At 45.7% G+C, this 15046-nt stretch overlaps 1 protein-coding gene across 4 annotated transcripts in view; it reads left to right on the top strand.

Annotated features, from left to right (window-relative positions):
- NMNAT1 (nicotinamide nucleotide adenylyltransferase 1) overlaps positions 1–15046 on the top strand; it is a 40431-nt gene that overhangs the window by 439 nt on the left and 24946 nt on the right. The gene's annotated exons all lie outside the window — the stretch shown is intronic.

The following is a 15046-nucleotide window of genomic DNA, read 5'->3' as shown; positions in this document are numbered from 1 at the left end:
CCTCCTAAATCCTTCTTTCCAAATCTGTAAAAGACTACATCTACTTTGCTGGAGGTGGTTTGACACTCATGCTCCTTGAGAAGGAGGTAATGAGCTGTAGGGCAGCTCTTAAAAAGTTACCCTTGGCCGGGCGCGGTGGCTCACGCCTGTAATCCCAGTACTTTGGGAGGCCGAGGCAGGCGGATCACGAGGTCAGGAGTTCGAGACCAGCCTGGCCAACATAGTGAAACCCCGTTTCTACTAAAAATACAAAAAATTAGCCGGGAGTGGTGGCATGCGCCTGTAGTCCCAGCTACTCGGGAGGGTGAGTCAGGAGAATCGCTTGAATCCTGGAGGCGGAGGTTGCAGTGAGCCGAGATTGTGCCATTGCACTCCAGCCGCGGCGACAGTTCGAGACTCCATCTCAAAAATAAAAATAAAAAAAAGTTACGCTTGGCTGTCGCGGTGGCTGACACCTGTAAACCCAGCAGTTTGAGAGGCCGAGGTGGGAGGATCATTTGAGCCCAGACTGGGCAACATAGCAAGACCCCCATAACAAAAAATTAAAAATAAAGTTACCCAGAAACTGATTGGAACCATTTAATGATGTTCTTAGTCCATCTTCCTGCAGTAGTCCACAGAACAACGTCAGTGTTCATGGTGGAATTGTTTCATAGGGGCAGTCTTTTTCTTTTTTTTAAGTAACAGTGTCTTGTTAAAAAACAAGAGCTGTGTTGCCCAGGCTGGAGTGCAGTGGTGTGATCATAGCTCACTGCAGCCTTGAACTCCTGGGCTCAAGCGATCCTCCGGCCTTGGCCCCTCAAAGTGTTGTGGTGACTGGCACAAGCCACCGACAGGCCTGGAGTCTTTGAAGTTAGTTATATTTCAGCTACCCAGGATAAACTTCTAACTTTGATTACCACAGAACTCTACCGGAACTAATTGTTTCTCTTAGTTCTGATTGTGGAATCTCTTTATTACCATCAATTGTTTTTCAGAGTTATAATTTGAATATGAAACCATTTTTCTAGCCCACCTTAGAGAAGACTGTTGACACACTAGTTGAAATGGTTGCAATAGCCTCTACCTTGCAAGACACTTCAGATTCAAAGAATTTCCTTTGCAAAAGTTGGCCGGGTGCAGTGGCTCACGCCTGTAATCCCAGTACTTTGGGAGGCCAAGGCGGGCAGATCACTTAAGGTCAGGAATTCAAGACCAGCCTGGCCAACATGGTGAAACCCCATCTCTATTAAAAATACAAAAATTAACCAGGCGTGGTGGTCCATGCCTGTAATCTCAGCTACTCAGGAGGCTGAGGCATGAGAATCGCTTGAACTCAGGAGGTAAATGCTGCAGTGAGCCAAGATCGCGACGCTGCACTGCAGCCTGGGTGACAGAGTAACTCTGTCTTAAAAAAAAAAACAAAAGAAGAAAAAATAAAAGTACCTGTTAATGCAATTATCTTTCAATTTTGATTCATAAATATGTGTGCAAGTGTCAATGTTTTGGGTAAAATGGAATTCACAGTGACAGAGTCAGTGCCATACAAAACAAAACCGGAAAATATACTTTAAAAAAATTATTTGAGCTGGGCATAGTGGCTCACACCTGTAATCCCAGGACTTTGGGAAGCCGAGGTGGGTGGATCACGAGGTCAGGAGTTTGAGACCAGCCTGGCCCCCATGGTGAAAACCTGTCTTTACTAAAAATACAAAAAATTAGCTGTGCATGGTGGCGTGTGCCTGTAGTCCCAGCTACTCAGGAGGCTGAGGCAGGAGAATTGCTTGAACCCAGCAGGAGGAGGTTGCAGTGAGCCGAGATCGTGCTCTTCAGCCTGGGCTACAGGGCGAGACTCGGTCTCAAAAAAAAAATAATAATAATTTGAAAAATTTGCTGAATAAACACTTGTTCACAGTGTACTTTCCCTGATTTTTTAATTTTTGTTTTTGTTTGCCCTATCACCCAGGCTGGAGTACAGTGACACGATCACGGCTCACTGCAGCCTTAATCTCTCAGGCTCAAGTGATCCTTGCACCTCAGCCTCCCTAGTAGCTGGGACATCAGGTGCATGCCACCACATCTGGCTAGTTTTTGTATTTTTTGTCGTGTTGCCCAGGCTGGTTTCAAACTCTTGGGCTCAAGTAATCCTCCCACCTTGGCCCTGCAAAGTGCCGGAATTACAGGCACGAGCCACCCCACCTGGCCTTCCCCTAATTTTGATAAGGATAATCCGGTGTTCTGTTCTGGCATTTGTGTAGTTTTAGCGTGTGCAGTCTTCGAAGCAGTGGAGGTATTTGCCTGTTCTTCTCCATGACTTAGTCATTCAGCAGTTCTATGCTAAGGGTTTTTTTAATATGCCTTTAGGTTCTTGTTTAGAGTTAATGGACAATGAAAACATTTCTAATGCATAAGAGAAATTCATTCTGAAACAAAAATAGAATACAAGCCTTCAGACAGAAGGCAGAGAAGAAACTGGAGAAAGAGAAATAAGATGTTAGGTAGGAAACCATGGGAGACAGCACTGGGGAAAGTAACCTCCAGACTGGGAGTCACTGGGAAACCAGATAAATGCTCCTTGGCAGCTGGAGGAGTTGAGGACACTTCAGCTTGGTCTTGGGATGGGAGCCCAGAGAACACAAGTTGCTCCACCTAGGTAGGGAAAATGCTGGGGCAGATGAAACTTGAGTGGCTAATAAGAAGTACCAGGAGCCAAAGGCTCTCTGAACACTTGGGCCTCTTTTAAATGTCTGCCTTAAATAGCTTGTACCATTGTAAGTGTTGCATAACAGGTAAGAACATGAAGTTTTAGAATCAAAGATGTCACTCTAGGTGTGGTTGTATTTGGAGTAAGGAAGTAATTAAGGTTAAATGAGGTCATAGGTGTGGGGCCCTGATCCGATAGGACTAGTGTCCTTAACAGAAGAGTGAACGGAGAGCTTGCCCCTTACCCTTACATACTGAAGAAAGATCACGTGAGAACTAGCAAGAAGGTGGCCATGTACAAGACAGGAACAGAGCTGCCACCACAGACTAAATTGGCCAAAACCTTGATCTTGGGCTTCTAGTCTCCAGAACGGTAAGAAAGTAAATTTCTGTTGTTTAAGTCACCCAGTCTGTGGTATTTTAGTATGACAGCCCAAGCAGACAAATACACCATCTGTATGCAGATATATCCAAATCTCTAGTCTGTTGTATGTCTATACCTCTCCCCTGAACTTGGCTTTGTTCTCCATTTGCCTACTTAGTGTCACCACTTGGATATCTAATAGATGTCTCAAACTTCACTTCTCTGTAAACTGAACTCCTGATAGTCCCCTCAAGCCTACTCCATAGACATCTTTCTCTTCTCTTTTTTTGGAGACAGGGTCTTGCTGTGTTGCCCAGGCTGGAGTACAATGGCATGATCATGGTTCACTGCAGCCTTGAACTCCTAGACTTAGGTGATCCTCCCACCTCAGCCTCCCAAGTAGGATGTGAGGGCAATCTGGCTGTGACATCTCTCACCCCGTTGATCACCAGGGTTGATCCGGCTGATCTGGCTGGCTAGGCCAGTGTCTCCTTCCTCCCTCACTGCTCCATGTATGTCCCTCCTGAAGCTGTGCACTGAGTCGAAGAGAACGACCATCCTCAATAGAGGAGGACTGGTATTTGGTCAAGGGTATATAAGTAGCTGTGTTCCCCTGCTAGAACCTCCAAACAAGCTCTCAAGGTCCCAAGTAGCTAGGATTACAGGCACACGCCATCATGCTTCACTGTCATTCTCTTCTCAATTAAAAGTAGTACTGTTATTTTAGCTGCTTAGGCCAAAAACTTTTGGAGTCATCCTTGACTCTTCTTTCTTTCACAGCCCACATCCCATCCATTGCAAATCACATTGGCTGTGTGTTCCAAATACACCCAGAATCAAATGACGTCTTACCACTTTGCTGCCACCATCAGGGCCAGGTCAGCATCACCTGTCACCTGGATTATTGCAGTAGCCTCCCATCTTGTGTCTTCACTTGTACCCTTGCCTCTCCCTACATTCTGTTTTCAGCTTCAATTGCCAGAGATCCTTAAAAATATGTCAGATCATGTCACTCCTCTGCTCAAAGCCCTGCAGTGTCTTCCTCTTACCTCTCTGTGTCTGCTATTCCTCCATCAGTTACTCTGTTCCAGCCATGCTGGGCTTCATCTCTTCCTGCAGCATGACAGGCACGCATCTGCCTTGGAACTCTTGCACTATTACCTTTGCTTAGAACATTCTCGCTGGGTGCAGTGGCTCATGCCTGGATTCCCAGTGCTTTGGGAGGCCGAGGCAGGCAAATCACTTGGCCAACATGACAAAACCCTGTCTGTACTAAAAATACAAGAATTAGCTGGGTGTGGTGGCACGCGCCTGTAATTCCAGCTACCAGGAGGCTGAGGGGGGAGAAGAATTGCTTGAACCTGGGAGGTGGAGGTTGCAGTGAGCCGAGATTGCGCCATTACACTCCAGCCTGGGTGACAGAGTGAGACACTGTCTAAAAAATATGTAGATCATGTCACTCCTCTGCTCAAAGCCCTGCAGTGGTTGATGAGGTCTAGAGAATGTGTTGTTTCTAAATAATTTCTGTTAATCATGGTAATTTAATTACTTCAAAGGAATTTCATTCTTACTGTGTGATTGTTCGCATTTCTAATTCCTAACTTAGTGCTGTGTCTGGGATGTGGAAGGTGCTCAGAAAATGTTAGTGGTGTCAAGGGATAGTGGGTGTATATTAGGTAACCTCTCCAGAAGAGAACAGATGAACAGTCATTTCCATGTGTTCAGGTGCTATGCCCTGTCAGAGATGCTTTGGGAGACTTTATACTGAATACATTCTTCTTGCCCATTAGTACTGTTCCTTTTCTCAAGAAACGGAGTTGTCGGCCAGGTGAGGTGGCTCATGCCCGTAATCCCAACACTTTGGGAGGTCAAGGTGGGCGGATGCTTGAGCCCAGGAATTCGAGACCAGTCTGGGCAATATAGTGAAACTTTGTCTCTACAAAAAGATACAAAAGAGTAGCCAGGTCTGGTGGGGCATACCTGTAGTCCCAGCTACTTGGGGTGAGGGCTGAGGTGGGAGGATGGCTTGAGCCCAGGAGGTGGAGGTTGCAGTGACTGTGCCATTGTATTCCAGCCTGGGTGATAGAGCGAGACCCTGCCTCAAAATGAAGTTGTATCCAGTCCTTAATGACATTGGGACCATTTGTGAGTAACTAGTCCCTACCAAAAATACTTCAGAATTTTTTTTTTGTTTTTTTGTTTTTGAGACAGAGTTTTACTCTTGTTGCCTAGGCTGGAGTGCAATGGCCCCATCTCAGCTCACTGCAACCTCCGCCTCCTGGGTTCATGTGATTCTCCTGCCTTAGCCTCCTAAGTAGCTGGTATAGGCACCCGCCACCATGCCTGGCTAATTTTTTGTATTTTTAGTAGAGACAGGGTTTCACCATGTTGGCCAGGCTGGTCTCAAACTCCTGACCTCAGGTGATTCACCCACCTGGCCTCCCAAAATGCTGGGATTACAGGCGTCAGCCACTGTGCCTGGCCCGGAATTGTTAAATATACACAGAAGTAAAAAGACAAAACACGGCTGGCTACAGTGGCTCACGCCTGTAATCCCAGCACTTTGGGAGGCCGAGGTGGGTGGATCACCTGAGGTCAGGTGTTCGAGACCAGCCTGGCCAACATGGTGAAACCCCGTCTCTACTAAAAATACAAAAATTAGCTGGGCATGGTGGCAGGCACCTGTAATCCCAGCTATGAGGGAGGCTGAGGCAGAATCACTTGAACTGGGGAGGCGGAGATTGCAGTGAGCCGAAATCACACCACTGCACTCCAGCCTGGGCGACAGAACAAGACTCTGTCTCAAAAAAAAAAAGAGACAAAACACAATGCAGGTCACTTAGCTATTTTCTCTAGAAAACAATTAGCTGTCATGATGCAGAAGATTGTTATAATCTATAAGGGGGAGGTTGTGATTATTTTTACCGTAAAATCTTCCACTGCCTTTTTTTTTTTTTTTTTTTTTTTGAAATGGAGTCTCGCTCTTCACCCAGGCTAGAGTGCAGTGGCGCAATCTTTGCTCACTGCAACCTCCACCTCCTGGGTTCAAGCGATTCTCCTGCCTCAGCCTCCCGAGTAGCTGGGATTACAGGTACACACCAAGATGCCCAGCCAATTTTTGTGTATATATATATATGTATGTGTATATATGTATCTTTTTTTTGTTGTTGTTGTTGTTTTTTGTTTTAGTGGAGACGGAGTTTCACCGTGTTGGCAAGGTTAGTCTCAAACTCCTGACCTCAAGTGATTCGCCCACCTCGGCCTCTCAAAGTGCTGGGATTACAGGCATGAGCCACCGCGTCTGGCCCCACTACATTCTTAAAGAAGCAATAAATTGACCTTGTTTAAAGACAATCTGAATTACTGGGGTCTTTTGAAACTAAACCTTTGTTCATTACTAAGATTTCTATTTTCCTTCCTCTTTGTCAGCACTTATTTCTATAGCAATCTCCCAGCTGATGCCACTTAACTTCATTGAACAAAAAATGAGGTTTAAAAAGTCAAAATAATCATTGTGAAAGTATTTGATAGGAGATCTTTATTTGGGGTGAATTGGGTTATGATGTCAGTCCTGTGATTTCAGTGGAACTGTTTCTTTTTATCCATTGTCAGTGAGTGCTCATTAATACTTAAATGCAGCTTTCTTTTTCTTTCTTTTGAGATAGAGTCTCGCTCTGTCACCCAGGCTGGAGGGCAGTGACGCAATCTCGGCTCACTACAACCTCTGCCTCCCGGGTTCAAGTGATTCTCCTCCCTCAGCCTCCCAAGTAGCTGGGATTACAAGCACCTGCAACCATGCCTGGCTAATTTTTGTATTTTTAGTAGCGACAGGGTTTCGACGTGTTGGTCAGGCTGATCTCGAACTCCTGACCTCAAGTGATCCGCCCACCTTGGCCTCCCAAAGTGTTGAGATTATAGGCATGAACCACCACGCCTGGCATAATGCAGTTTTCTACTAAATGACTGATTTTGACATGCTTCCTGTTATTGGCTCTTCTGTTCAGCTGAAATAGCAGGATAGGAGATGGTCGTGTGATGGCCGATAGGTGGCAGTGCTGCTGGAACAGGCCCAGCCTGGTAGAGACGAGTATCTCAGACAGGAAAAACAGGACCCAGATGGTTCAGACTGTTGGGTTAGCATCTGGCCTTTGACAGGTCACCCTGGCCCGCCAGATCAGCCCCAGGCCTGAGAAAAGCACTACAGGATGAAGAATAGGATCTCATTAAATGCAGTAGAAGTAATGTGAGAAGGATGGCTTTTCATATCCCATCCTAACCCTCCCCTCCCCCTGTTTGCTTTGCTTTTCATACTTTTTAGCTTCTTGGATCTCTTGCTTTAAGAGGAACTAGGGTGTGGGCACAGAGGTTCACAGCTATAATCCCAGCACTTTGGGAGGCTGAGACGGGTGGATCAGTTGAGGTCAGGAGTTCAAGACTAGCCTGGCCAACATGGCGAAACCCCATCTCTACTAAAAATACCAAAATTATCCAGGCATAGTGGCACACACCTTTAATTCCAGCTACTGGGGAGGCTGAGGCAGAAGAATTGCTTTAATCCAGGAGGAGGAGGTTGCAGTGAGCCAAGATCACGCCACTGCACTCCAGCTTAAGCAACAAAATGAGACTCCGTTTCAAAAAAAAAAAAAAGAGGAACTAGAGCTTAATATTCTCCTTGCAACATTACAGTCACAGTGCTGGTTGAGTAGTTACTTGCCTCGAAGGACTGGTAAGCCTTTGACAAGGATAGGTTACTTGGGAAGTTTTCTTGCTTACCTGTAGAAGCTAAGCTGCTCACCGACAGCAGCACAGACAAGTAGTAAAGTTCAGGGGTTGTTTTTTCCTACATTTGAGAGAGAAAAGGTGCTATGAGGAATACGTTGTCTTTTAATCGGAATGTGTTAAAAATGTTTTGCCACAAGGATTTAAATGAAGGTGCCAATTTAGCAAGAAATAGAAGTCTTGCTGTTTACTGTGTCAAACCCAATCCAACAGCTTCACTGTTTTTTGTTGTTGTTGTTTGTTTGTTTGTTTTGAGACAAGATGTTGCTTTGTCATCTAGGCCAGAGTGCAGTGGTGTGAGCATGGCTCACTGCAGCCTTGACTTCCTGGGTTCACGGGATCCTCCTGCCTCAGCCTCCCAAGCAGCTGGGACTACAGGCATGTGCCACCAGACCCAGCTAATTTTTGTAATTTTTATAGAGATGGGGTTTCGCCACATTGCCTGTGCTGGTCTTCATCTCCTGGGCTCAGGCGATCTGCCTGCCTCAGCCTTCCAAAGTACTGGAATTAGAGGCGTGAGCCACTGTGCCCAGCCTGTTTCACTGTTGATTAATATCTTAACTACTTTTCGAAGCTCTAGTCAAGTAGAATTCACCTACAAAAACAAAAATCTCTTGTAGAATTTTTAAACTTTCCCCAGTGAAATGTTTTAACTGTGACATGTGCCTAATTAGGTATTCCATCTCCACGTATCTCTTCTTTTGGTGTCAGTAGAAAATAAATATTGAAGACATATTATTTACAGCCAAACTTTCAGATTAAGATAAGCCTTTAGAAATTCATTGTTTATGGCTCACGCCTGTAATCCCAGCACTTTGGGAGGCTGAGGTGGGCGGATCACGAGGTCAGGAGATCGAGACCATCCTGGCTAACATGGTGAAACCCCATCTCTACTAAAAAAAAATACAAAAAATTAGGCGGGCATGGTGGCGGGCACCTGTAGTCCCAGCTACTCAGGAGGCTGAGGCAGGAGAATGGCGTGAACCTGGGAGGCGGAGCTTGCAGTGAGCACAGATCGCGCCACTGCACTCCAGCTGGGGTGACAGAGTGAGACTCTGTCTCAAAGAAAAAAAAAGAAATTCATTGTTTAAAAACATACACAGTGTTGCCAAAACTGTTAACACCATAGTACAGACTCCTTCACTGAAGGATCCCACACCAAATGCAGAAAACATCCACTTCAGTGCCCATGGCAGTGGCTCCATCTGAACAAACAGCACAGTAAAACTTAAAAAGACAGAGGAACAGCATCAGTTTTTAGGTTTAATCATCTCAGAAAGAAACATATTCTTTTTTTTTTTTTTTTTTTAAGACAGAATCTCACTCTGTCACCCAGGCTGGAGTGCAGTGGCACAATCTCAGCTCACTGTGACCTCTGCCTCCCGGGTTCAAGCGATTCTCCTGCCTCAGCCTCCCTAGTAGGTGGGATTATAGGTGTGCACCACCACTTCTGGGTAATTTTTTGTATTTTTAGTAGAGACAGGGTTTCACCATGTTGGCCAGGCTAGTCTCGAACTCCTGACCTCAGGTGATCTGCCCACCTCGGCCTCCCAAAGTGCTGGGATTATAGGTGTGAGCCACCACGCCCGGCTAGAAACATATTCTTGAATGCAAACCTAAATGCAATTTGTTTCCTTCCCTTCCTGCTGTGGAACAGAAATGTCCAGTCTGGGCAAACTAATTTTTCCTTTGATATAGATTGTACGCATGTCTTTTTTTTTGAGACGGAGTCTTGCTCTGTTGCCCAGGCTGGAGTGCAGTGACGCGATCTCGGCTCACTGCAAGCTCCGCCTCCCGGGTTCACGCCATTCTCCTGCCTCAGCCTCCTGAGTAGCTGGAACTACAGGCGCCCGCCACCACGCCCGGCTAATTTTTTTTGTATTTTTAGTAGAGACGGGGTTTCACCGCATTAGCCAGGATGGTCTCGATCTCCTGTCCCTGTGATCCACCCACCTCGGCCTCCCAAAATGTTGGTATTACAGGTGTGAGCCACTGCGCACGGCCTTTTTTTTTTTTGAGACGGAGTCTTGCTCTGTCGTCAGGCTGGAGTACAGTGGCGCCATCTCAGTTCACTGCATCCTCTGCCTCCCAGGCTCAAGTGATTCTCCTGCCCCAGCCTCGTGAGTAGCTGGGATTACAGGCCTGCGCCACCACACCCAGCTAATTTTGTTTTTTTTTTGAGATGGAGTCTCACTCTGTTGCCAGGCTGGAATGCAGTGGTGTGATCTCGGCTGACTGCAACCTCTGCCTCCTGGGTTCAAGCAATTCTCCTGCCTCAGCCTCCCGAGTAGCTGGGACTACAGGCGTGTGCCACCACGCTTAGCTAATTTTTGTATTTTTAGTAGAGACAGGGTTTCATCATGTTGGCCAGGCTGGTCTCGAACTCCTGACCTCAGGTGATCCATCTGCCTTGGCCGCCCGAAGTGCTGGAATTGCAGGCATGAGCCACCACACGCGGCCCTGTTTTTTCATTTTAAAAAATTCGGACATAGTTTTTGCTGAAATACATCACTCTTTTTTTTTTTTTTTTTTTTGAGACAGAGTCTTGCTCTGTTGCCCAGGCTGGAGTGCAGTGGCATGATCTTGGCTCACTGCAACCTGCATCTCCCAGGTTCAAGCAATCCTCCTGCCACAGTCCCCGTCGTAGCTGGGACTACAGGCATGCGCCATCATACCCAGCTAATTTTTGTATTTTTAGTAGAGAAGGGATTTTGCCATGTTGACCAGGCTGGTCTTGAACTTCTGACCTCAGGTGATCCACCTGCCTCGGCCTCCCAAAGTGCTGGGATTATAGGCATGAGCCACCACGCCCGGCCCATACATCACTCTTAAAAGCACATTCAAAGGAAAATATAATTAAGATAGATTAGCTAAAATATTTCTTAAACTTCTCCACATTTCAGAATGTTGAGAATAGAGACAACTCTGTGTCCTTTTTTTTTTGGAGATAGGGACTCCCCCTGTCACTCAGGCTGGAGTGCAATGACATGACTCACTGTACCCTCCACCTCCCGGGCTTTAGTGACCCTCTTACTTCAGCCTCCCAAGTAGCTGGGACTACAGGTGCATGACACGATGCCCAGCTAACTTTTTCTATTTTTTGTAGAGATGATGTCTCACCATGTTGCCCAGGCTGGTCTTGAACTCCTGACTTCACGTGATCCTCCCACCTCAGCCTCAAAGTGTTGTGGTTACAGGCATGAGCCACTGGACCCAGCCCTATATCACTTTTTGACTTCAAGTTGCCATTGTCCTTGTTTTTCTACCCAGAATCATCTCTTGATCAATAACTATTTATTGAATGAAAAACCTGATACTTTAATATTATAACACTAAAGAATTTTATAGCAGGAGGAATTTGGGCCAGGCGTGGTGGCTCATGCCTGTAATTCCAGCACTTTGGGAATCTGAGGTGGGCAGATCACGAGGTCAGGAGATCGAGACCATCCTGGCCAACATGGTGACACCCCGTCTCTACTAAAAACACAAACATTAGGTTGGTGTGGTGGCACGTGCCTGTAATCCCAGCTACTCGGGAGGCTGAAGCACGAGAATCGCTTGAACCCAGGAGGTGGAGGTTGCAGTGAGCCAAGATTGCACCACTGCACTCCAGCCTGGCGACACAGCAAGACTCGGTCTCAAAAAAAAAGGAATTTATATTTAACTTAATTTGGTTTCGTACTCACATTATAGAACAACTAAAAGAGAGGCCAGGTGTGCTGGCTCACGCCTGTAATCCCAGCACTTTGGGAGGCTGAGGCAGGCGGATCACCTGAGGTCAGGAGTTTGAGACCAGCCTGGCCAACATGGTGAAACCCCATCTCTACTTAAAATGCTAAGAATTAGCCAGGCGTGGTGGTATGCACCTGTAATCCCAGCTACTCGGGAGGCTGAGGCAGGAGAATCGCTTGAACCCGGGAGGCGGAGGTTGCAGTGAGCTGAGATCACGCCATTGCACTCCTGCCTGGGGACAAGAGTGAGACTTCGTCTCAAAAAAAAAAAAAGAAACCCCTTCTTTACTAAAAATACAAAATTAGCTGGGTGTGGTGGCGCATGCCTGTAATTCCAGCTACTAGGGAGGCTGAGGCAGGAGAATCACTTGAACCCGGGAGGCAGAGGTTGCAGTGAGCCAACATTGCACCATTGCACTCCAGCCTGGGCAACAAGAATGAAACTCCATCTCAAAGAAAAAAAAAAAAAAAGAACAACTAAAAGAGATACTTATGAAGTTTTTAAAGATTCCTCTCACCTGAATTTTAGATGTGAGTTGTTTTTTAAATTTTAGTCTGTGAGTTCCTGAAGAGCAGAGAGCTCTGTCCTACCAATTTTTATTCTAGCAGTGTCTGGCTACTGTTTGTAGTAGATACTTAATAAATGCTTGACAGATAACTACACACTTACCAATTGTGAAGAAGGTAAAGATGATATTACCAACCAGGTTGTACAGGAGAGGTTGGCTGCAGTATCGGGAAGATCTGGGCCTAAAAGTCAATAAACTGGGTGATACATTAATTTATTACTTATTACAGGAAATCTGTGGTATAAGCGTAACACCAAAAGGCACTAATCCTTGAACTCTAATTCTTATTCTGGCACTGGGTTCATCTTGGCTGTAGGCAACTCACTTCTCTTGAGGAACTTGGTTCCTTTACCATGACTGTAAATGAATGCTACAAAACAGTCCATAAATAATAGTAAGAGTTATTAATGTCCTCATTGGTAAATAAATAGTGTTTACCATGTTTCTTTCTTTTCTTTCTTTTTTTTTTTTTTTTGAGACAGAGTTTTACTTTGTCACCCAGGCTGGAGTGCAGTGGTGTGATCTCTGCTCACTGCAACCTCTGCCTCCCAGGTTCAGGCAATTCTTGTGCCTCTGCCTTCCCAGTAGCTGGGATTACAGGCACGTGCCACCACGCCCGGCTAACTTTTGTATTTTTAGTAGAGATGGGGTTTCATCATGTTGGCCATGCTGATCTCGAAACCCTGACCTCAAGTGATTGGTTTACCTTTTTTTTTTCTTTTTTTTTTTTTGAGACAGAATCTTGTTCTGTCACTGAAGCTGGAGTGCAGTTGCACAATCTCAGCTCCCTGCAACCTCCACCTCCTGGGTTCAAGCGATTCACATGCCTCAGCTTCTTCAGTAGCTAGGATTACAGGCGTGTGCCACCACACCTGGCTAATATTTTGTATTTTTAGTAGAGATGAGGTTTCATCATGTTGTCCAAGCTGGTCTCGAACTCCCGACCTCAGGTGATCCGCCCATCTCAGCCTCCCAAAGTTCTTGGATTACAGGCATGAGCCACTGATCCTGGCCTTGTTTACCTTTTTTTTTTTTTTGAGACGGAGTCTCACTCTGTCACCCAGGCTGGAATGTAATGGTGTGATCTTGGCTCACTGCAACCTCCACCTCCGAGGTTCAAGCGATTCTCCTGCCTCAGCCTCCTGAGTATCTAGGATTACAGGCACATGCAACCATGCCTGGATAATTTTTGTATTTTTAGTTGAGATGGGGTTTCACCATGTTGGTCAAGCTGGTCTCAAACTCCTGACCTTGTGATCCACCCGCCTTAGCCCCCCAAAATGCTGGGATTACAGGCATGAGCCACTGCGTCTGGCCTTCTTTTTTTTTTTTCTTTTTCTTTTTCTTTTTTTTTTGAGTTGGAGTTTTGCTCTTGTTGCCCAGGCTGGAGTTCAATGGTGGGATCTCAGCTCACTGCAACCTCCACCTCCCGGGTTCAAGCAATTCGCCTGCCTCAGCCTCCTGAGTAGCTGGGATTACAGGAATGTACCAGCACATCGGGCTAATTTTGTATTTTTAATACAGACGGGGTTTCTCCATGTTGGTCAGGCTGGTCTCAAACTCCCAACCTCACGTGATCTGCCCACCTCAGCCTCCCAAAGTGCTGGGATTACAGGTGTGAGCCACCGTGCCCAGTCTTGTTTACCTTTTTTTTTTTTTTTTTTTTTGAGATGGAGTCTCACTCTGTTGCCCAGGCTGGAGCACAGTGCCGCAAGCTTGGCTCACTGTAACCTCCGCCTCCTGGGTTCAAGCAGTTCTCCTGCCTGAGCCTCCCGAGTAGCTGGGATTACAGGCATGCACCACATGCGAGACTGGGCTTCACTATGTTGGCCAGGCTTGTCTTGAACTATTGACCTTGTGATCCATGCCTCAGCTTCCCAAAGTGCTGGGATTACAGGTGTGAGCCACTGCGTCCGGCCCTTGTTTACCATTTTTTAAATTCGTGTTAATTTGCGATTTTGGTGAAAAACTATTTCATGGGAATTCTGACTTCTAGTAAGGAAAAATGACTTATTTACACAGACTTTCTGTAATAGAAGCTGGTGAGTTTGAGTTCGGCTAATTACAAGGAGTGTTGCAGCTTCCCGTTCCTCCCCCTCACTTAAGTAGATTCTCAGTTTTCAGATTTTTTTAGAATTAAAGTTATTAACTGACTGTTTCCACTAAGAATAATTTCCAAGACAGAATCTGAAAGAACGTATTAAGTAATAATCAGGTCAGGCATGCCTGTCGCCCTTAGCCCTGCAGACATTAGCTAACGCTAGACCGTTGGGACTGGTCTCCAGGGAATCCGTAAGTTGAGACATTGGTCCCCTCATTGTCTCCAATTTAACGGCTTTCTATACCAGAAGAAGTAAGTGTGGATTAAAAGTTAAGCTCAGTTTACCCACAGCTATCTTCACTATATTGAGATTTTTGGCTTTTCAAAGAAGTGAAGTAGGTGATTGCCCTTGATAATAGGGGCAGAAAAAATGGGGCAGGCTGCAATTAAACACGTAACAGAAATCTCAGAGAGCACCCAAGCCATGTCCACAGGTGAGAAATGCATGTTGAGCTGCCAAGTATAAGAACCTACCTTAGCAGAATATAGAACTGGAGAACCAGAATGGTAATTCCAACCAAGAATGCTGTCACCCGGCTGCATGGGACACAGTGAGTTACGTTTTACATTACTCGTTTAGTGATGAAATAGCTTCCAGAAACCAAATTCAGGTTCTGTTTGGTGATAACGTTACATTTAACTACAGAGATAAAGTTTTAAACATAATGATATTTTGTATTTTTAGTAGAGATGGGGTTTCTGATTGAATTGAGATCCATTGCATTCTAATAAAATTCTATCTAATAATACTTCAATAAGAATATTAAAATAGCTACTACTTATTGATCTCCTATTATTTAGCAGGCTTTGTTAATACTGA

The sequence above is a fragment of the Pongo abelii genome, chromosome 1 (assembly GCF_028885655.2).
Source record: "Pongo abelii isolate AG06213 chromosome 1, NHGRI_mPonAbe1-v2.0_pri, whole genome shotgun sequence".
Lineage (NCBI taxonomy): Eukaryota > Metazoa > Chordata > Mammalia > Primates > Hominidae > Pongo > Pongo abelii.
This window is presented reverse-complemented; position numbering and strand designations above follow the sequence as displayed.